The 25266-nt window shown below is 39.9% G+C and overlaps 1 long non-coding RNA gene across 1 annotated transcript; it reads left to right on the top strand.

Annotated features, from left to right (window-relative positions):
* Positions 1 to 9060: 9060 nt before the first annotated feature.
* On the top strand, positions 9061 to 25175 carry LOC129427881 (uncharacterized). The gene is made up of 3 exons (XR_012373094.1): positions 9061 to 10958; positions 11081 to 11162; positions 20803 to 25175. It is a non-coding gene; the product is annotated as an uncharacterized lncRNA (long non-coding RNA).
* Positions 25176 to 25266: the final 91 nt, after the last annotated feature.

Below are 25266 nucleotides of genomic sequence, written 5' to 3'. Positions count from 1 at the left end.
AATATATTGATTTAGAAATTGTAAGACACTTTTTGTTTAGAGTGGCCGTATGCAAGAAGGATTGATTGACAGCTAGCAAACAAAGGCTTGCATAATGAGCTGCATAATGAGGCAGGAGGGAACTACAGTAAAGAATGTGAGGACAAATGTACATGTTTGTTTGAGGTTTATTAAGAAGTTAACAATATAATCAAAATAGAAATAAAGGTCTGTAGGACATTATCAGTTTATTTGGAAACGAACCCTATTCAAAAAACTTAACTTGTTGAAGAAACTGATAAACAACAGAGCTGTAAACTTCATGTGGCTCATGTTACCATACAACTTTATTTCCAGAGTGTGAATATGTTTTTCCACTTCATAGTTTTGTACTGATGAGAGGGATGCAGACCTGTAAGAAAGTTATGAACAGCTGTCAGCATAAATTGTCCACAGAAATACCCTTACATACATAACTGATGGGTAAATGATAGCACTACATTCAGATAAACTATCATAAACTAAATTAGTATCTCAGATAAACATCTGCAATGATTACCCTACTGAAAAATCCAGCTAAAACCAGCATAAGCTGGTAGCTGGTTTTAGCTGGTTTAAGGTGGTTTACCCTGGTCCTCCCAGTCTGACAAAGCTGGTCATGCTGGTGGGCCAGCTGGTATTCCAGCCTGACCAGCTAAGTCCAGCTAGACCAGCTTAAAATGTGACCAAAACACAGCTAGACCAGCTTCCTACACCAGCAAAACCAGCTAAAACCAAGCTGGAGACCAGCTAAAACCAGCTCACCAGCTTTTTCAGTAGGGTAGTTATATAAAAAGCTGTTTTCAGGTAACTGTTTTCAGATGCCCATCCCCTTATCATCTAGCTTCTGTTTTAAACGCGTTTCTGTAAGCGAGTATGAACTTTAAAAACACATCGCAAATGGATGTGCGTGAGCTCGCGTCTCCGTGTAAACAACGCGGAGCTCATAATAAAACGGTGTCGCGTGTAAAGCGCAATGTATGGAATGTGTTGCATGTAAACAATATCATATTACAGCAGTGCAGCATTACTCAAAGTTGCCATGAAGGATACGAAAGTGAATAACTGCGTCTAACACTGTACAGCATGTAACAATGACATCCGCCATTACGTGATCACGCTTACTAGTTTGTAAATAAGCATGTAAACAAGGAATCATATTACAGCACACACTTAAAAGATACAGCAGTGCAGCATTACTCAAAGTTGCCATGAAGGATACGAAAGTGAATAACTGTGTCTAACAGCATGTATCAATGAAATCCACCATTACGTGAAATCAGAAATGTCTGAATGCGCACCCTGTTTATTTTCTTTATTTGACAAAAACACAAATATCTCTTGTAATTGTGAATGTACACTAATTAAAGAGGACCCTTCAGAGTTTCAAATGATGTCAAACACGTAAGTGTTTGATTATTAATGATGGAGTATTTTAAGTTGATTCTGCTATGATAAGGAGAAAACACGTCAAAACGCGTCCCCACGTTTTTTGGACCCCTGGGGGTTAAGTACCGTAACTCACAGAGAAGATCATTAATAGCTGAGCTAGATACAAGATATATGTTTTCTAGCTATAATAAAAGTGAAGCTAGGTTTACTTCAATGTCATTCAACTGGTCTTGGTCTTTATTGGCAAAGCCTGGACTTGTACATTCCTTACTGGTTGATTCCTCAAATTCTGATGTATTAGCACTTTCTAATGGCAAGCCTGAAATTGGCCTTTGTTCAACAACTCCAGGCTTGAAGTCTTCCAATCGGAAATGTCTGTGTTTTCTGTATTTGTGGGTTTTAAAATTGTTATAAATGTTGGTTTCATAAGAGCAACCTAAAAACATACAATTGATAGTCTCATAGTTTTTAAGATGCACACTAATGTGTTGAAAGTACTCATTGTCTGATGAAAGCTGATTGCAGCCACAAACATGACATGTGTATATAACAGTTGCAACAGCTTGATGTTGTTGCTTAGATGGATGGCCTCTTGATAAATGGCTTTTTAAAGCATTCCAAGTTTTAAAGCGGCAGGGACAGTTCACATATGTGCATGGATACAAATGACCTCTTCCATGGTGGTTATGGTCCAGTCTGTAGTGTTTAAGAAGAACAGATCTTCTTTGAAAAGATGCATCACAATCTTTGCATGTCCACATTAATGTCCTAAAAGACAACAATATAAAACTATTTTAATGGACAACACTAAATGCTTTGCAATCAACAGTGCCTAAACGTTCAATAATCATACCCAATTTCACCTTAACTTTGCAATGTGCAACCACACCGCTAGATGCTGCTAAAATGTACACACTGCTTCGGGTTATCTAAACAACAGGATAAGCAGCAATATGTCTGACAACGAGAAAAGACACACATGCATGTGTCTGTGCGCGTGTGTGTCTGTGTGCGTGTGTCTGTGCGCGTGTGTCGCGTGTGTGTCTGTGCGCGTGTGTGTCTGTGCGCGTGCATCTGTGTGTCTGTGCGCGTGCATCTGTGTGTCTGTGCGCGTGCATCTGTGTGTCTGTGCACGTGCATCTGTGTCTGTACACACACACACACACACACACACACACACACACACACACACACACACACACACACACACACACACACACACACACACACACACACACACACAGTATATACAGTGCCCTCCACAAGTATCAGGGCAGTAAAGACAATTTTTTCTGTTTGCTGTGGAGACCAGAAATTGGTAAGATGAACCAGTATTTCAGAAGTACAGAATGTCACGTTTTATTAACATTTGATTATGTTTCAATCAACACATACATGCTTTACCAACAAAGAACAACAACCATAAATGGTGACTTGTGTGTTGTACACAAATGCAAGACTCAAGGATCAAACTGATAATACACATTCTTCGCTTTTTATGTGTGAACAACGAATGTATCAGGACACAGATCATCACTTAACACTTCTGAGCCAATGGTCTCAATATGCCCACATTAGTTAGAAGTATTAAAATACAAACGTGTTGTCGTGTCATTGAGCTGGAATATTGTGCATGTTAAAACATTCAAAATAAATGTGACATTCTGTACGTTTGTCTTATGTTCACCTTTTAATGTTTAGACATTTCTTAACTCCACAGCAAACAGAGCAATTTTGCCTGACCTGTATTGTGCCAATGCATATAAAGGACACTTAAACAGTATGTATAAAATTGCAACATACACAAACAGTAGAGATTAAAAAATATTTTATACTGAATAGACAAGCATATCTATAAAATTAACTCTAGTCTCAATGTTGATGTAGCGAAGCTTAAATATCAGACAAGTAGAGTTTTGCAAGTTAACTCAGAGAATCTTCTAAAATGGTCTGAGGACATCGACAGCTTACACTTAACTTAAAAATACTTAAAACTGATTTTAGACAAAACTCACGTTTTCTTTTGTTGTGAATCTCATGTCACGTGTGCGCTGTGGGAAGCACTTACATCAGTGTTCGAATTGAAGGGGGTCTGGGGGGGTCCCGGACCTCCTATAAGCCTTAAAGTGTATGTTGCAGGTTAACCACCACTGTCGATTAATGGGTACATAAATCACTCAAGATATGTGTATAATTTTTAAAATGTCTCAAAAATGGTCTTAAAGACCACTTTTTTTTTACGTTTTTGGTATTAACGGTTTTTTTAACGCAATTCTGCGATGACGTCACGTTGGGGAGAAGTGGAGAAAGACTCAGCCAGAGCCATAGAGATAGATGAGACATTTATTGCTATTTAATACTTACGTATATAATTTGGAAATCATATATACATCGTAGGAAATATATAATGTGTTATACTGCAAAGTTACCTTGCTAATTATTATTTATGATATATGTGGAGATAAATAAAACTTCGCAAATCTGCTGATTTGCTCCATTCATGTCCTGACCACCAGGCTAGAGATTTTTAAACATCCTTAATCCACACTTACTAGTCTATCAAATAATATTTCAAATATATTGTTTTGGGAAATAAAAGGATGCTTTGTTATATTGTTTATGCGATTATAACGAATCACACGATCATTTTATGCAGCAGCAGTCAGCAGCTGCAGCACACTCGGATCCGACCGCATACATACTGTAATAAACAGGCGTTCGGCGGCTTTTTACATCACGACAGACTATGCCATTTGAGGAGGAACCGCTCATTGATCACCGTATTTTTTTAAATCCTGTACATGTTTGGACCTGCCGAACAGGTTGAGCACTTTTATATACTTTATTGAGCAGAGAGGCTGCCTGCACAGTTTGACCAGCGGGCTGCGGGAACCGGCCGCACATCACGCCGCCAGACGGTGTTGCTAATATAACTCGAAATGTATAACTATTATCAGATCGGCCCGGGAAAGTCCCGACTCTCTCGATTGCCATTCCGCTACTGGCTGTAAGAAAGTGAGTTCGTTTGGGTCGCTGGTCCCCGCGAACAGACGTGACGTGCTTCACTCACCTTCCAGGATTAGAGACATGCTGCCAAAACCGTTTGTGCTGAAGATCGCATAAAGTTACACCCATTTCAGGCAGGATCATAGACCCCCTCAAGCCAGCATGCACGAGTATGTAAATTGTTTGTTTACTTTCTACACGAAGATATGCTAACGTTATGCTATCTGGCTGTCTGCCTATCTCTCTATACTATCTGTCTGTCTATCTGTCTGTCTATCTATCTATCTATCTATCTATCTATCTATCTATCTATCTATCTATCTATCTATCTATCTATCTATCTATCTATCTATCTATAATCTGCGCTATCAGAACTGTACTTTACTCGTCTTTCTATAGTCATTCTCAATGCTCTCAAGGGGGCTTTGGTCAATTCTCTCCCCAGCGTGACGTCATACAGTGCGTTGTGAGGGAAAGGAGAATCATTGCAAATTGCTGTACTTTTTCATACTTTTTCGGGTTTTGTGATACCCAACAACATAAAATACAATGGATAACAGTTTAAATGTTTATTATCAAAAAGCAAATTGCACAAATTCGTTGAAAAATTTTACCTGCAAAACGCCCTTTAAGGGACCGCCCATAAAGCACAAAAATATAAATTAGGGGGGTCCCCTGGTTTTTATTAAAATTAAAATACTACTTGAATTTAAAGGAATAGTGTACAAAGTTTTCTACGTTACATGCTTTTACCAGTAGATGGCAGTATTGCAAAGTCATAGGTCAGCAGGACGCATTATATACGTGCTTAAAAAATCTAGGTCATTCAGTTCTGCTGCAAGCACGCGTTGAATGTGCCAAACATCCCGTTGTGATTATTGGTTATTTGAACACTGTTTTGAGTTATTGACCAAAAAACTAAAACACTCATCAACATCACAATATTTCATACTGGATTAAAGTTCTGTTTGATACTCTGGATATCTGCACCCCCTTTTAATGGAAGAGATTGGCCAGGGGCGATACCAAGTTAAACACAACATTGCTAACAAATGGTCCTTCGAGCCGGATTGCCAACTGGGTCATAGCAACATCTAGAGACTACTATGATGGTCAGCAACCACTCAGTCCTCGGCCAGCCCGCACACGGAGGGTACCATACTATATGGAGGACTTTGTGTACAGCCATCTACCTCAACAGAACATCCCTCCTGAAATGATGGAATCCAGTCAAGGTAGAACAGAGCATCATATTCCGTATCAAGTAATGCGTGCCTCCTCCACACCAGCAATAGCTGTCCACAGTGAAAGTGAATTAGGGTTGCAGCATCTAGAGACACGGTGGAGGAAACTGGCTAATGATATGAGAGACTTGCAAATAGAGATGGACAGTGTGAGACGTATTTCATGTACAAAGAGTCCTCCTATGCTCTATGAGAGTCCCTCTTCGTTGCCTTTTCACCCAGCTAGTCATCTTAAAGGTGAACTTACTCAATCACCAGTTTCAGTTGTGCATCGCCTGAATCCTGATGTAGAAATGAAACATAATGAGCCATCTGATTTGATTCAGCCTGCCGTCCAAGCAAAGACTGTTCAAAACTCTGTGATTTCTAGTGCCTTACCACCCAACCAGCTTGCACACACTGTGCTGCCGCGGCAAATTTCCCGGTCATAATCAGTGCCTCAGCTGCCATCTCAGGGTGTAACTCAACCGCAATCACAGTTACATGCAACACAATCATTACTTTGGCCATCGGCAGTTCCAGCTACTCTGCAACCTTCTGTACATCATATGCAACAAACTGTACAGATGCCAAGCTCTCAAAGTCATCCATGACTCAAAGTACTTATTACTCTCCTCCACCACAGATTTCTTTTGCCCCATCGCAACCAAACTATCCTTCTCATTTTCTTCCTCCTTATGCTTCAGCTCAAGCTGCTAGCTATCCACCTCCCATGCAAGCAGCTATACCTACTAACTACACAAACCATTATGTAGCACCAGGTCTAATGGAGATGGCCATCGCTGCTTCTTATGGCATACCAAAACCTAGGCTGTTGCCTTTCACTTCAGGAAAAGAAAGTGATTTTCTCATACTGAGAAAGGGCCTTGATAGCATACTGGGTCCACACCCCCATTTAACTGAAGATTACAAATACCATGTTCTTTTGGATCATCTTAAATTTCCGACGGCCTATCAGGTTGCAAAACGATTTGTTAACAGTCCAATGCCATACACCTGTGCAATGCAAGCCTTACAGCAACGTTATGGTCAACCCAGACTGTTGGTTCAAAGTGAACTTAAGGAGATACTTACCGCTTCAAACATTAAACCAGGTGATGCTCAAGGGTTTGAAGATTTCGCCGCTGCTGTGAACACTTTAGTCGGTATGTTAGGCACCCTAGATGGCCCTGCTAGAGCTGAACTACAGAGTGGGTCTCATGTGGACACTCTACTCACTAAGTTGCCTGTTAATTACAGAGACTCATTTATTGAACATTGTCTCGCTCAGGGAATTCTACTAAGTGGTACTACTCGTACCTACACACTGTGTCACTTAGCTCAATGGCTAGATAAGAAATCTCAAGCTATCCAGATTTCTCGTAGAGTTTCAGAGACAACACATGTAGAGCCCACACGCCGAGAAACAAGACAGCCAAAGCCTCAAAGATTCAAGACCACCACTATTCTTCTTGGAAACAAGCACGAAACTAGTGATGCATCAAACCCTTCTCTCACACCTCCTGGTCCTACAGTTCCAGTAACAACGAAAAGAAGGGAGCGATTCAAGCCATTTTGTCCTTACTGTAGTAATCAGGACCATTATCTAAAAGCTTGTATTCAATTTGCCAAATTGAACCAATCAGAAAGGACAAACTGGATAAAGTATAAGGAACGATGTTGGCGGTGTGGGCGCGGACACAAACCTGAAAAGTGCACACTTAAAAAACCTTGCTCTGCTTGCGGCGGGCAACATCTTGATGTTTTACATGAGATCGCAACAGCAGAAACCCCCAGTGTTCTCACACTTAGTACATCCTCCCGTAACATCTACATGGATAAAGTCAGCCATTCAGGAAAGGTCATGCTAAAGGTAGTACCTGTTCAGATACGAAATGGCAAGATAACACTTAACACATATGCAGTATTGGATGATGGATCCGAGAGGACAATCTTACTGGAAGCAGCTGCTAAGCATCTCGGCCTGAACGGTACAGATGAGGTCTTGACACTAAGAACAATTAGACAGGACATTGTGCAACTAAAAGGGACTGCTGTTTCATTTGAAGTGTCTGCTATCTCCAACCCAAGGCTAAAACATCAGATACTACATGCTTTCACAGCAAGTGAGTTTAACCTGGCTCAACAGTCATGCCCAGCATATACCCTACAACAAAGGTATGACCATCTGAAAGGAATCCCATTGAATACTTTCAGTAAAGTGCAGCCTACCCTTATGCAACAAAAATATACTGCAGTATATTGGAAAATATCATGTAATATATTAGGCAATATATTCCCATATATCGAATTTTAATATTTATATTTCCCAATATATTGTAATATATGCATAGAAAATATCATGTAATGTATTAGGCAGTATATTCCCATATATAGGATTTAATATGTATATTTTCCATTATATTGCAGTATATAAATAGACCATACATGTATATATTGATACAAAATATATTGTAACCAAGACCAAAAAGGACACTATGTTTTTCCATGTAATAGTTTGTCTTTATATAATTTAATATACTGCAATATATGCAGGGGCGCCGGTAGATCCCTTTTACTGGGGCACATGCCCCAGTGTAAATCTTTTGTGTCCCGGTGTAAATCTCAAGTTTAAATTTGAGCAGTTAACTAGTGTATTCCTATACAAAGATAATCGCGGCAAAAACGGATGTATATGCAATGTAATTACCCAATTTACGCTTGCAAAAGCGACGAAGCAGTCGCATTGACTCGTGCACAAACGTATCCATGACCACGCACGTCTTTGCGTTCATCTGCACACAACCGCCACGCGAGTGACTTAGCTTATGAAAACAGACTTGTCTGTAGAATTGCATTGTTGCTGAGACAGCTGTAAGATGTTCTTAAGATTATTCACTGTGCTATTTTGAGGCATCATGAATATGAACTAAAATGCACTTTAAACATACACTTGTATTAAACTTGAACACAACTTTTATACAAAGATGGGTTCAAGTTTACTACAATGGTACCTAAATAAATTTTTTAAATACATTTTTAGCACATTTTAGTTCATATTTAGTTCATTAGTGTCTAAATATTTCCTATTGTTCAGTGAAGTACACTTAGATGATCTTAAGAACATCTTAAGAAGTACTAAGGATGAATTTTTAGTATATTAAATACAAAATTCGTATGTGAAAATAAAGCACTTTAAATACACTATGGAATATTAAATAACCTGGGATAACACATGAGTCAGGTTTGGTGAACTGTTACTTTAAAACTCTACACACAAATCCTTACATTTCTCAGTGCTTACATCATCTGGTCATATGGAAAGCACTAGCATTCAATACTGTTCACTCAAGTCAGCACAGCTTAGGCTCAATTAGCAAACAATTACCAAGGTGAAAACACTAAAAGTCCAAATTGAACACACATCAATCAGATCCTTCAATAGATAGATAAAGGGCCTGAATCTGTTCACTGAGCTTTGGAACAATAGATCCACAGAGAAATGAAGGAATAGGTTGAGGAGGAGAAAGAGGAGGATGGAAAGGACGTGGTGAAGGAGGAGAAAGAGGACATGGTGAAGGAGGAGGGAGAGGACATGATGAAGAAATAGGTCGAGGAGGAGGAGGCAGAAGAGTAGGGAAAGAAGGAGGACGTGGTGAAGGAGGAGGAAGATGACATGGCAAAGAAGGAGGGAGGGGACATGATGAAGAAATAGGTCGAGGAGGAGGAGGCAGAGGAATAGGATGAGGGAGAGGAGGAGGGAAAGGAGGAGGACATGGTGAAGGAGGAAGAGGACATGGTGAAGGAGGAGGAAGAGGAGGAGGACGTGGTGAAAGAGAAGGAGGGAGATGAAGGGCAAGGTGACAAGCAGTCTCAGATGAAATTCAAGCCACTTTAGTTGACCATGTCCTGGTCCATGACTATGAGGGAGGCGGAGAAACGTGTAAAGCCTAATTTGAGTCGCTTCACTGTTGCCTCCATCTTCAGAGCCTTCAGGGAAGAAAACAGATAGATGTACTTACAGTAAGACTGCTCTATACAGTTACTTTAGTGTGCATACACTGTTGGACTATGCTACTGGAATAAAGAAATGCATCAAATTGCCTTCCATACAGATCAACATATCAGTAGATGAATGCAAGGGGTGGATCAGGCAAGAGGATTTTACCCTTGATGTTTGGCTAGGACCAATATAGTCTGTGATGTGGATGAGATTCTCTGGCCTGACCCAGAACTAAGATGGGATTTTGAGGCGAAATAATAAAAAACATTACAGTTGTGCTGTGTATAGCACATTAATGAATAAAATTTTTTATTAGCAAATGCATACATTGATTGTGTCTTTTTGGTCATGTGAAAAGGTTTTTGAGGGGGAGAACCACAAGCAACTTACCAGTTTTGGATATATTGTTTTGAATTGATTGCACCAGTGTGTAATGCTATGTTGTAGTGTGTGTGTTTTTAAAAGCTTGTGTGTGTTGTCTGAGGGAAAAGTTTGGTATTTCAGTAAGAGTGAATGGTTTTGAGTGTAGAGCTTCATTTTGACCTGTTTGGAGTATTGTGTGAAACTTTATGGAATTGTCTTTACTGTTTTGAGAATATGAGGCATAGTTTCAAGAATTGTGTAAAAATGTTAGGTATAATGAAGATGTAGATTTTGCAGTAATTGTTGAACTGTAGAATAGTGGGTTAAGCAAAGGACATTGTATAGAAGTGTTGCACACTTCTTGCACACAGCAGGCTTTCAAAAAAAAGTCAGCAAAAAATGGGGGGCCTGTGCCCCAGTAGAGCTTTATATCTAGCAATGCCCATGAATATATGCATGTGCTATGTATGTATGTATGTATGTATGTATGTATGTATGTATGTATGATTTAACAATTTATACTTTCCAAATAAACAACTGCACCATATGCATGCATGTGCATGGGATATAGCCTAAAGAAAATATTGAAGACAAAAATCTGCATTACACAAATAACTGTTTTATTGAAACCGCAGAGACCTTCCTTTCATTTTCTACGTTTGTCAGTACTCTACTCAGCACCGACTGCTTCAAACACAATGCGTGCCAAAGGCGATGGAGCATAATCCCTTGAGTAGGAAGCTGAGATTCAGGTGCGAGGAGAGGACAGGACACGTAAGAGACACTAGCAACAAGGAGGCTGATAGGTCCTGACCTATAGTCCTAACTCATACTCCTAATCAGTAGGTGGCGGTACTGCACCTAAAAGTTGTTTGCTAACCACCAGTAAAACTCAGGAAGGAGACTGATCGTTGGCATGCTCTCAACCCAGGAAAAACTTCAAGCTTTACAAGGTACATAGTTTTCAGAGGTGGTGCTTTCCAGTTTTGATTGCATCTCTTCCAGGAGAGATTTTTGTGAACCAGAGGGGAAGGGTGAGAAGGGAGAGAGTAATCATTGTTGTTTTGTTCCACAGATGCTGTTTTAAACCAGTTTCCACGGCCAAAGCTGATGTTAGAAAATCCATCAACAGTAGAATATGCAAGCTAAGACACCAGGTGAAGTGCAAAAGCATGGGTATATATTAAGTCATTTAAATCAGTGAAGAGCCAAGATGGACTCCTAATCAGGATAAAGGCCTGTTCTTTTGGAAATTAATTTTTTTGCTTTTCCATGTTGCCAAAGCTCCTTGAAAGTTTGTTTATTATTTATTTATCTATTTTTGTCTGTGCATTTTGTTTATATTGTATTTTTAACTGTATATAACTGTAATCTTATATAATATATCATGATATATATTACTATGTAAATTTCACAATATATGGAGACACATTAAATATATTGTCATGTAATATATTGAGAAATATATTTTTGTTGCATAAGGGTATGGACACTTTTGATAGTCTAGGGATAATCAAAAGACCAGAATTTTACGGTCGCAAAATTCTGGTCTTTTGATTATCCCTAGACTATCAAAAGTGTCTAAAAGTGGAAGGTCATTTTCCTACTTAGCCCCTAAGCTCTGGAATGATTTACCAACCGATGTCCGAGAATCAGACACAGTCGATAATTTTAAATCTAGACTTAAAACTTTTCTCTTCAACAAAGCATTCGCATAATTTGTCTAGTAAAAGTACTTAACTCGAAATAGTTATCTGTACGGAACAAAGCACTCGCGGTCATAACACAGACCAACCAAATAAATAAATAAAAACCTTATCTTAACCTATAGTCGGATTGCGATTTTGGAACTTTTGTGTTCTTGTGAATAGTATGCCATACAAACCCGTTTGCCACTGAACCTGCATTAACGACGACAGTGGGGCCTCCAGCCTTAGTCAAACGGGTTGGCACGTATGGTTGGGTTGTGATTTTGGCGCTTTCTTTGTATTGCAAATAGTATGCCATACAGACAGACCCGTTTGCCACTGAACCTGCATTAACGACGACAGTGGGGCTTTTGGCCTTAGTCAAACGGGTTGGCACGTATGGTTGGGTTGTGATTTTGGCGCTTTTTTTCTATTGCGAATAGTATGCCATACAGACCCGTTTGCCACTGAACCTGCATTAACGACGACAGTGGGGCTTCCGGCCTTAGTCAAACGGGTTGGCACGTATGGTCGGGTTGCGATTTTGGCGCTTTCTTGTGTCTTGTGAATAGTATTCCATACAGACCCGTTTGCCACTGAACCTGCATTAACGACGACAGTGGGGCCTCCAGCCTTAGTCAAACGGGTTGACACGTATGGTCAGGTTGTGATGTTTTTCGTGATCTTGTAAATAGTATGCAATATAGACCCGTTTGCCACTGAACCTGCATTAACGACGACAGTGGGGTTACAGGCCTTAGTCAAACGGGTCGACAGGTTTCATTTTCTCTTAAAAATCAGAAGGTGACCCTTAGTTACCATATATACCGTCAAAGTGGGCCCCCAATTGGCAAAATCCTCAACTGTGGATAAAACAATTATGCCTCAATAGTTAGTCTGTCTGAAACTAAGCTGATTAAACCACATCACTGTGTGACACTTGCATTACATGTGAACGGCCCCTACGCTAATATGATTTTGTTTTTCTCTCCCTGTCTCGTCCCTGGGTCCCATTGACCCTGAGGACAATGGGACAAACAGACCCAGTTCCGGTAGATGTGAAAGTCGGCACACCTCTGATCTACTGGTCGTCCTTCAATGTGATGCCCAGCTGATGCCTGACCAACGACCACCGGCAGGACCCGCTTAATCTCTGCTTAATCTCTGCTTAATCTCTGCTTAATCTCTGCTTAATCTCCGCTTAAGCTCCTTATCCGTTAATATGTGTGTATATACATGTATATCTCCCAAGGGTTTTTCCCTCCTAGGACTTTTATTTTTATTTCCTCGGCTAAACAACCCCGGGGAGGTAGCCTGCTTGGGCTTAATTTAGCTTCTTCTTCTAGACGTTACATTAGTAATATGCTCGCTCATAATGTCGCGTCATAGCCGCAGCAAATTTGACTGCTTATGCTATTGTGTATTATGTTATGCTATTTGTCGTTTTTCTGTGCTTTTACTGCTTCTATTAATGTAAAGCTGCTTTGAAACAATTGAGTATTGTGAAAAGCGCTATATAAATAAAATTGAATTGAATTGAATTGGTTCTTATCGGATCTGATCATCCGCATCTGATAACTCCTATCAGCCCTATTCGTTTGGGTCCATCAGCGACTCCTGTTGCTGCCCATACAATGTTGGGATGGACAGTTCAAGGTCCTACCAGCTTCCTAAACCATCCAATAAGTCCAAGTTCTTGTCTGCACACCACGTTTCTTTCCCCTGCTCAAACTCTGCGTCAGCACATTGAGAAGCTATGGCAGCTTGATACATTACCATTTCAGAATACCAAGGATGTGACTCGTTCTAAACAGGACCAAATGGCTCTGGAAATTCTGGAAGAGAAAACCTTACCATTTTTGGTGGATGGAGTAGAACGGTATGCTACACCCAGTGTTTCCTCTAGGATTTTTTCCAGCTGTGGCGGCAGGGGGCGCCCATGATGATTATAAATGTACATTATTTTTTTAATTTAGAAAATAGGCTACAGTAAACTAACATGTATTTTTTATCATTTTCATGCTGTCATTTACTTTTTCTTATATTTATAGCATATTGCTTTTCTGTGTTTGATCTAAACTGTATTTTCTTAAAAAAAATATGCAAGTTTTATAGCTTCATACGGATCTTTCATTGTAGTTTTAATGTAGTGCGCAAGTTCGTGCTCGTGTTTAGCGTTACAGAGCGGTTGCAAAGTCACGCACAGTCCTATTTGATATTCCGCACCGCTGTGATTGACAGAACACCCGACCAGTTATCCGACATCAGCAGCAATTTTATTCCACAACCGGCCTATTTGACATAAAGACCCCGACCCGGTGTTGTGTCGAACTCAGTTCCCCCTATGTTTCCCTTTACTGTAGTGCTTTTATAGCGTTTTCATCACGTTACATTTAGAAAGATTAAAGATTTGAATTGGTTATACTAAAAAGGCATAATATCATGTATTTTATAATACAATTTATTAAATATTTCATACATTTGACAGTTTTCTATTAGGGTATTTCTTTTAAAATAAAGCCTGTCTTTTTCTTTTTTTCCCTTTACTGGTTGTTTTAAAAATTTAATGTTTGCATACATAATTAAATAAATATTATACATATAATATGATTCATACTGTAAAAATAATTGACTTACCATTAAGAACAATACAGATACATTACAGAAATGCACACATATACATCTCAGTAGCCATTAAAACTTTAAAAATATAAATAATAAAACCTATAACATGATAAAAACGCGATAAAAACACTACAATAGAAAATAGAAAACCTTTAATGCTCTTCGCAGACAGATCTTAAACACAAAGCACGGTGCCATTTAAAAACTGCTACCTATCGGAATCCAGTCGAATTTTGGTCTTGGATGTTAGACCCGCAGTTTACTCTCGCCTATTGAGTCCCGACCTGGTTCTACAACGCATATAACACGTTAATATTATTACACCCGTTACATCAAATATTAGGAGTTTCACCCGCGGTTACCCGACACTGTTGTTTCGTCTGAAAACAGATGAAAGAGTCTCACCATCTGCCTCAAGTTTTTATTACCAACGTCCTTCTCTTCCATAGGAATAATGTAAGTTTCCTTCCAAACAGATTCGACTATGAATGTCTTGCAGTCCCATTTAAGTAGTATTCAGTGTTTAGCCTTTTGTTTTTGGACAAACATCTTATCATTTAATGTGAAACTTTGTGAGGGTCGATCTAAAGCACAGAAGATTGACAGCTGAGCGGTCAGCAGCGCGCTGCGCTTATAGCCTATATTCTGAATAACTAATAAGTTGATAATATGAGTACAGTGATTACAAATTAATGTCCAAAAAACTCGTAATATGTTAAATCGATTTCTCGCAGCCCCGCGCTGCATCCGTGTATATGCGCCTGTGAAAAGCATACGCGTGATGACCTTGCAACTTAAATGACCTTTAATTTATTGCCATACAGATAAAAGTAAAATAACATTCGAAACTGTAAATTGTGTATTTTTTATTTGTGTAAACTTACAATAAAGAGAAAACCTTGTGCTTATTTAAAATCATTAAAAACACAACGTGTTTTCTGCTGTTTGGTTTAACAGCGCGTCACAAAATAAGAACAGCAACTCAAATACTTTTTTAAATCGTTTTGTTAATCTGATAATTATAACATATTTCGTGTTGGCTGTCGTGGAATTTTAGCCGCATCAAATAATACTCACTAAGAGTCAAAGTCAAGGATCACACAGACACACTGTCGACAGAATTTTCTTTGTCTGAATTTTATATATTCTGCAGAATAGGCTCTCACCCCCATGGTGCTAGAAGTTTAAAAACCTAAGAGCCCCGATTACATGGTTGAACACACATTTATAGTAAGATGCTGAAACATGTGTAGTCATCAGTTTCTACGTCATTTAGAAGATAAGCTTCAATTTTAATTCAAAAAATGTCAGTGATTAAGAACATAAACAGTTAAACACAAATCTAGTGAAATCATAAAACGTATGTCTTGTTCTCAGTACATGATGTTTAAGTCCTTGGACATTGTATTTTGCTCAAAAGACAGAAAGAGCATAATTCTGTACGTTAGCAGAAAAACATGATCTCCATATGAATCACAATTTGTGAGCTTATGATTGTTATTAAAAAATGAAAAATAGGATGAAAAATAAAACATAATAATATGAAAATAAGAGCATAATAAAAGTCCTCCACTACAAGGCTTATTTATTTTATTATTATTTCTCAAAACAGAGACATAGCCTAATCATCATCTGTTGATTTAAATCTATTGTGCATGAAACTAAACCCATGGAGGAAATTATGATATTTTAGGATATTTATTTATAAATGAGTGAACAGCACGCAATCCAGAAAGGAATTTATTTCTTTTAAGACAGCCAGTCTGGCAGGGCGGACATTTCGGTAACTTTATTTATTTTGCGAGCTGCCGCCGTGGGTTTTGTCTAGAAGGGATACAGAAAATGCCGAAAAGTTTAGGATTAGATTTGGAGGTAGGATTTTTAGGATGAAAACAGCGGCTCTGGCTAAATGAGATACAAATACATCCTACAATCCTGTGGAATTTTGTGTTTAGAGTTGGGTTTGGGTGAAGGATTATGATAAAACAGTGCTCATCCGGCGAGATTTCGTTTGCTGTATCCCTTCTATTCACAACCGCAGGCGTGGCGGGATGTTTTAGGCGTGGCGGCCCGCCACGGTTGAATGTATATAGCGGAAACACTGGCTACACCTCTTCTCCGCCGCAAGAATGCTGTACCTCTCCAGGCTCCTCCGACTGCTGTGATGTCTCTCCTCAGATCTATGGAACGCAGGCTGAGTTGTGATCCTAAGCAAGCGACACTATACAATGTTGAAATTGAAAAGCTAGAGAAGGCTGGTTACGCTGTAAAAATCTCTACAGATGATGCCAACCAATCCTCTGAGTCGTGGTATATACCACATCACATGGTATATCACAATGGAAAGGCCAGAGTTGTTTTTAATTGTTCGTATCAATATTAGCAAGCATGTCTGAATAACAACCTGCTACCAGGACCTACTCTTGGGCCTTCATTTCTTGGTGTACTCCTACGATTCAGAGAACATGCAGTAGCTATTAGTGGAGACATTAAAGCTATGTTTCATCAGGTGAGACTTCTACCTGAAGACCAACCCCTGCTTCGTTTCGTGTGGAGAAACATGGAAAGAGAACGCAGTCCAGACATATACGAATGGAGAGTTTTACCCTTCGGAACAACTTGCAGCCCGTGCTGTGCTGTCTATGCTCTCCAGCGGTACATTCGAGATCATTTAACTGGCAACGAGGATGTGATGGAGTCCATACTACACTCTTTCTATGTAGACTTTTGCAGTCGTTCCATAATCCAAACCAAGCCAAAGAATTCATCAGTAAGCTCAGGAATTTACTCGCTACTGGAGGCTTTGAGATACGGCAATGGGCGAGCAACGTCCCAGATGTTATAGCTCATCTTCCAACTGAAGCAAGATCACCTGAGTGTGAACTTTGGCTAATGGATGGCAAAGATGACCCCCAAGAATCTACATTAGGGCTGAAGTGGCATTGTCTCTCTGACACTATTGGTTATAAACACCGAACCCTGCCTGACATGAAACCCACCATGAGAAATGTGTACAAAACACTGGCAAGCCAATACGACCCTCTTGGGTTCCTTATTCCATATACGACTCGTGCCAAAGTTCTCATTCAGTCTCTTTGGAAAAAGGATAGAGGATGTGATAATCCTATTGAGGATGGTCTTCTCTCAGTATGGCAAACATGGCAAAACGAACTGCCCACTCTACAGAAAATATCTCTGCCAAGATGTTATTTTCCCATATGTGCTGACTTACCATCCATTGTTGCTGATCTTCACATCTTTTGTGATGCATCAGAAAAGGCATACGGGTCTGTAGCATACCTTTGTTTAGAGGATGAGCAGAGTCATGTTCATGTGTCTTTTGTAATGGCCAGGTCCAGAGTTGCCCCAAAGAAACCGTTATCTATGCCTCGTTTAGAACTTTGTGCTGCATTGACGGGAGCTCAACTAGCCAAAGTACTCCACACAGAACTCGACATTAATCTCAAGCAAACAACCATGTGGTCAGACTCCACAATAGTACTGAGTTGGATAAAATCAGAGTCCTGTCAGTATAAAGTCTTTGTAGGCACCCGAATCTCAGAGATTCAAGATCTTGTAGGAGCTGAAAATTGGAGATACGTTGATTCTAACAAAAATCCAGCAGATGACGTAACGAGAGGAAGGACATTGTTGGAGTTGTCTGTTCCCTGTCGTTGGAGAGATGGTCCTCCTTTCTTGCTTCAACCTCCAAATCAGTGGCCCACTTGCCCTTCACTTAACTTGGCAGGAAAAGAGGTGTTACGTAAGACTACCTTCTGTGGCAACCTCTCAGTTAGTGATGACCCAAAATTTGATCTAACAAAGTATGAAACTTGGGATGAGTTAGTTAATGCAATGTACCAGCACATTTATGGAGTAGCTGCACCATCCATGTCTGCAGAAGCACGCATAAAGGCTGAAACTGCCCTCTTGCGTATAGTTCAAGCAGATAGTTTTCCTGATGAACTCAAAGCCCTTCAAAATCACAAACTAGTCTCTACCAACAGTCACCTGAGACACCTGTCTCCAGTTTATGATCAGTCCCTTGGTGTAATCCGAGTTGGTGGCCGGCTTCGTAAAGCGGATATACTAGAGGAGGATGAAATCCACCCTATGGTACTTGAACCCAGCCATCCGGTCACAAAATTAATAATCAAGGACTTTGACAATTGCCTTCTTCATGCTGGTCCCGATAGGGTATTTTCTGAATTAAGAAGGACCTACTGGATTCTAAGAGGTAGACAGGCTGTCAAGAAACACCAACGCAGTTGTGTAGACTGTGTCAAATGGCGCAACAAGCCTACTGTGCTTAAAATGGCTGATCTGCCTAGTGCACGACTACGTCTGTTAAAACCCCCTTCTGGTCAACTGGCGTGGACTGTTTTGGTCCATACAATGTGAAAATTGGGAGACGACATGAAAAACGATGGGGAATCGTTTTCAAGTGCCTAACTACGAGATGTGTACATTTGGACCTTCTTTGTAGTATGGATACTGACTCCTTCTTGTTAGCACTCCGATGATTTGTGGCAAGGCGAGGGAAACCTTACGAAATCCTTTGTGACCAGGGTACAAACTTTCGGGGAGGAAAGAGAGAACTGCATGAGGCATTTGCTGATCTAGAGCCTGCATTGCAAGAACAACTAGCAAAGCAAAATATTATTTTCAAGTTCAACCCACCACATGCTCCTCACTTTGGTGGGACATGGGAACGGGAGATAAAATCCATCAAAGCTTCTCTCCAAGTAGTTCTTAAGGATTTGATACTTCCTGAAGAAGTATTAAGAACAGTACTCATCGAAGTTGAGGGCATTATGAACTCGAAACCTCTTGGATATGCATCTTCAGATGTATCTGACCCTGATCCCATCACTCCTAACTTGCTGCTCATGGGGCGGCGGGACGTGTCCCTTCCACAGGCAGTATACGGACCAAGTGAACTGTTGGGACGCCGGCATTACCGGCACAGTCAAGTGATATCTGATCATTTCTGGAGACAGTTCATAAGGAGATATCTACCTACTTTGCAGACACGTGGCAAATGGCAAAGTCCTACTCCTAACCTTGCAACAGGGCAAGTAGTTATGGTTGTAGACCCGCAACTACCCAGAGCATTGTGACCTATAGGACGTGTAAATAAAATAATTGTCAGTGATGATGGTAATGTACGTTCAGCAGAAGTGGACATTAAAGGGCGTACTTACACACGCCCAGTCGCCAAATTGGTGGTACTACCCGAACTGAGTAATGATGGTGACAAATTGTAAAAGAATGATTGAGCCCTTTGTTTAATTACAAATATAACAAGTATATTTGTGGAGCGGCTGACAAAGTTTTCTACGTTACATGCTTTTACCAGTAGATGGCAGTATTACGAAGTCATAGGTCAGCAGGACGCATTATATACATGCTTAAAAAATCTAGGTCATTCAGTTCTGCTGCAAATATCCCGTTGTGATTATTGGTTATTTGAACACTGTTTTGAGTTATTGACCAAAAAACTAAAACACTCATCAACATCACAATATTTCATACTGGATTAAAGTTCTGTTTGATACTCTGGATATCTGCACCCCCTTTTAATGGAAGAGATTGGCCAGGGGCGATACCAAGTTAAACACAACATTGCTAACAAAGAGTCTACTCATTTTCAATATTAAAATATGTTATTACTAGGGCTGTCAATAGATTAAAATATTTAATCGCAATTAATCGCATGATTTCATGAGTTAACTCGCGATTAATCGCAAATTAATCGCACATTGTTATCTGTTCTAAATTTACCTAAATGTAACATTTTTTAAGTTTTTAATGCTCTAATCAGCATGGATTTGGATTATATATATGCTATATGCAAATGTATGTCTACAACAGCCCGTTTACATTTTCAACAGAACCATCAGCCATAGTTTTATAAATGTTTTTGCCTTTAGAAGACCTTGTTCTTTCTCCATTTCTGTTTGCTGCTGCATCATTTGTGACCTGTGCTGGCAAATTGAGTTGGGATGAACAAATGTTCAAAAATGTGTCATTTATATTTTAACATTCTCTATTAAAAAACTTCAAAACAATTGGAACAATTGTTGGAATCTGACAAAGCATGACAGAAATACCTGTTAATGCAGAGCAGAAACAATATCAATACATATATGAAGAGAGAGAGAGACGCAAGAGAGAGACGCAACACTGTTATCGGAGCTCCGTCGAGTTCATCATCCAAATCCTATTTTCTTACTATCTTGTTACTATCTATATAATATAACTTACTAGTTCATCTTGGGAATACTTTAGCGTGACGATTATTCAACAGTATTTATAACTAAATCGATTTATCACTGGTAAACACTTAGTGTTAGCATATAGCCCGCTAGCATTAACAAACGTGCCGGCTGAAGTTTGTTTACCGTTTCCTCACTGTTTGTTTACTGTAAATCTGCCTTCCTTTTCGGTCTAATGGCGGATTCATCCGATGTATGCTTTTCAGACCTTTCCTCACCAGAGCGGGAAGCTGTGGAGGAGTTGTGGCCCGGCATTCGCAACAGCCGGTACAGCGTGCCTCACATCACCCTGGCTCCAGACACCCGGAGACGACCGAGGCAGCCAGCGAGCGAGCACCGGTCTCGATGCAGCTTCACGGATCGCGTTCAGGAGAACAGAGACGCCATCGCCCAAAATGAAAACGGTAAGACTCCGCTTGTCATTGTAACCTGCACTGCTTGCCACATGTACAGTTTAGCTTCTTCCGTCAGCACAGAGGGGTTTACATGTGTTAAGTGTATTGAAGTAGTAAGGCTGACGGAGAAGGTTGCAGAACTAGAAGCGCACATCCGAACGCTCGTTGAGGACAGTAAGACCGCTAATGCTAATGTTAATGTTTCAAACACTGTTTCGGGTGCACCTACGGTAACGCGTAGTACACATAGCTCGGTTCCGGCAACTGAGTTAACACGGCCGACTAACTGGGTGACTGTCAGGCGGCGTAGTCATATTCGATGCCCATCGAAGTCCCCCCTAGTAATTTCTAACAGATTCGACATTCTAAACAATACGCCGGCTGAGACATCTGTTAAAGGTGCCCTTGTTATTGGAGACTCGATACTTAAGAACGTGAACATTGAGGCACCAGCCACCATAGTTGACTGTATACCGGGAGCCAGATCGTCAGACATTAGATCCAAACGTAAAGTACTGGCTAATGCTAAGCGTAAGTTTTCTAAAATTGTTATTCATGCCGGCGCAAATGACACCAGACTCCGCCAGTCAGATCACCAAAGATACTATTAAAGAGGTGTGTGAAATTGCAAAAACAATGTCAGATAATGTAATTTGCTCTGGTCCCCTCCCCGCCTACCGGGGTGATGAAACTTATAGCAGATTAGTGTCTCTTCACCACTGGATGTCAAAATGGTGCCCTCAGCATAACGTAGGGTTTATAGATAATTGGAAACACTTCAGGGGGAGACCTGACCTGCTAAAGAGAGATGGCCTTCATCCGTCATCGGAAGGATATGCTATACTCTCTAGAAATCTGACCAATACTCTAAATTCTAATACAGTCTGACTAGCCAGGGCCCAGGTCAGGAAACAGATAGATCGGCCTACCCGTCCATCTGTTAGTTGCTCTGACATGTCAAGATCACATATATCCCAGAACTTAGAATCTATCTTACCAGAGTATCAACACATTTCAACTGTGTGCGTTCCTCGAACAAACAAATACAGAGCACCGTTTATCTCGTCTCGTACAAATCTTACTAACATAAAATTAGAAAACAATACGTTTATAGATGAACCTCGAATGTTAAAATTCGGCCTTCTTAACATTAGATCGCTTACCAATAAAGAACCCATTGTTAATGAAATAATTACTGACCAAAACTTAGATGCACTCTCTTTAACAGAAACCTGGCTTAAAGCAGACGATTACATTAGTTTAAACGAATCCACCCCACAAGACTACTATTATAAACATGAACCGCGTTTAAAGGGGAGAGGGGGTGGTGTAGCTACAATTTACAAAATTTTTTTTAAAGTAAACCATAAATCCGAACTAAAATTTAATTCATTTGAAATAATGCTATTAAATATGGAAATAACTGATCGTAACCATAAACAGCTCTCTTTTGTCCTTGCTACAATCTATAGACCTCCGGGCCATCATTTAGATTTTCTTAAAGAAATATCAAATTTCCTGTCTGACCTCGTAGTCACTGTAGATAAAGCTCTTATCGTTGGTGACTTTAATATACATGTTGATAACCCAACAGATACATTAGGATTAGCATTTATGGATATTCTAAATTCTCTCAATATTAGACAAAACGTGACAGGGCCCACGCATACTCATAGGCACACATTAGACTTAATTCTGTCACTCGGGCTCAATATTAATGAAATCGAGATATCACCTCAGAGCGATGCAGTTTCAGACCATTGCCTTGTCTCATACACGGTACTTCTAGATATGATCACTCGATCCACAATACGCTACCGACTAGCCAGAACAATAATTTCCACCACTAAAGATAACTTTATTAGCACTCTTCCAGACCTGTCCCAAATGAAACATGTAGCAGATAACCCTGAAGATCTATATATTGTAATAGAAAACCTGAACAGTATTTGTTCTAACACGTTGGATGCCGTAGCTCCAATTTGAAAAAAGAGAATCAAAGAAAAAACGCCAGCTCCATGGTACGACCATCATACCGCTGCCCTTAAAAAGGCTGCTAGAAAAATGGAAAGAAATTATAGAAGCACAAACTTAGAGGTATGGCGTGCAGCATGGAAAGAGAGTGTTAAACACTACAGACAGGCTATAAAAATCGCCAGATCTACGTATCTCAGCAATCTTATTAAAGAAAATCATAATAACCCTCGCTTCCTCTTTAGCACAGTTGCGAAACTGACTAGAAATAAAGAACAAACAGATCCCACTAATAAACTCCCACACAATAGTAACGACTTCATGAACTTCTTTACTAAGAAAATTATGATTATTAGGGAAAACATTGTAGGTACCCAAGCAGCCACCACTCTACCCAGTAATACATTTAACCCTTGCCTACCACACGAACATCTTGAGTCATTTAAACCTACTACAATAGAAGAGCTATCTAAATTAGTAGCGTCATCCAAATCATCGTCCTGTATATTGGACCCTGTTCCCACAAAATTACTCAAAGAGGTATTCCCTATAGTGTCTAACCCAGTACTAAATGTCTTTAACTCATCATTAGAATTAAGCTACGTTCCAACAGCTTTCAAACTAGCAGTTATTAGACCGCTCATTAAAAAACCAAACCTTGACCAGGGAGATCTAAATAACTTTAGACCAATCTCAAATCTCCCTTTTCTTTCCAAAATATTAGAAAAGGTAGTGGCAAGCCAGCTACGCACATTCCTAGCAAATAATAGTGCGTATGAAAAGTTCCAATCAGGATTCAGGCCCCACCATAGCACAGAGACAGCGCTGCTTAGAGTTACAAATGACCTTCTCCTAACATCCGACCGTGGCGAAATATCACTCCTTATATTATTAGACCTTAGTGCAGCCTTTGACACAATAGATCACACAATCTTACTTAATAAGCTAGAAAACTATGTTGGCATCAGTGGTCAGGCGCTAGCTTGGTTCAGATCGTATCTAACCAATCGCTATCACTTTGTTTATGTAAATGAGGAGGAGTCACATCACTCCCTGGTTAAATACGGCGTACCGCAGGGATCAGTTTTAGGTCCTATCCTGTTCTCGTTATATATGTTACCTCTAGGAGACATTATCAGAAATCATAACATACAGTTGACAACAGGTCAACAAGCTTCAGCTAGTTCAAAACGCTTCTGCAAGAGTTCTTACTCGAACTAAGAAGTATGACCGCATAAGCCCAATTCTGGCGTCTTTACACTGGCTACCAGTTAAATATCGTATACAATTTAAAATATTACTAAACACCTACAAAGCCTTAAATGGCCTAGCACCCTCATATCTTAGAGAATTATTATCAGAATACAATCCATCACGTGCATTGCGGTCACAAAATTCTGGCCTCTTAATTATCCCTAAAATATCAAAAGTGTCTAAAGGTGGCAGATCCTTTTCCTACTTAGCCCCTAAGCTATGGAATGATTTACCAACCGACGTCCGAAAATCAGAGACAGTAGATAACTTTAAATCTAGACTTAAAACTTTTCTCTTTAACAAGGCTTTCAAATAGTTGTTTTAACAATGGTACTTATTTCCTAATAGCTAGCTTGTACAACCTTTTAAATAAATAAATTAATGAATAAATTAAAACCTTTTTTTCGTTAACACTCCAAAGCATGGTAAATCTCATAATACTCTTTAGTAATATGCTGAAACTTTGAATTGGTTTTCGATTGAGTCTTAACTGCCAAATATGGCCGGCTTGCAATTTTGGCCTTTTCCCATGACCTTAAAATAGTATGTGATACAGAACCGTTTGCCACTGTACGTTAGTATTAACGACGGCAGTGGGGCCTCTGGCCTTAGTCAAACGAGTTCTGTTTCCGTTTCTAAAATCATCAACTATATGTAATACACTTAACCAGCAATAGTTAGCCTGTCCGGAACCGAGCTGACTAAAACCACATTACTGTGTGACACTTGTTTTCTATGTGAACGGCCCCTACGCTAATAAGATTTTGTTTCTCTCTCCCTGTCTCGTCCTTGATCCCGAGGACGAGACAAACAGATCCAGTTCCGGTACATGTGAAAGTCGGCACACAACTGATCTACTAGCTGTTCTTCAACGTGATGTCCAGCTGATGCCTGACCAAAGACCACCGGCAGAACCCGCTTAATCTCTGCTTAATCTCCGCTTAATCTCCTTCCGTTTCAATGTAAACTCCCAAGGGTTTTTTCCTCCTATGACTTTTTTTTACTTCCGGGTCCGGGTTTTTTTTCCCCTAGGGGGTTTTTCAACCC

Source organism: Misgurnus anguillicaudatus, chromosome 14, assembly GCF_027580225.2.
Source record: "Misgurnus anguillicaudatus chromosome 14, ASM2758022v2, whole genome shotgun sequence".
NCBI classification, from domain to species: domain Eukaryota; kingdom Metazoa; phylum Chordata; class Actinopteri; order Cypriniformes; family Cobitidae; genus Misgurnus; species Misgurnus anguillicaudatus.
The sequence above is the reverse complement of the archived record's forward strand: the minus strand, read 5'-3'. Positions and strand labels throughout refer to the sequence as shown.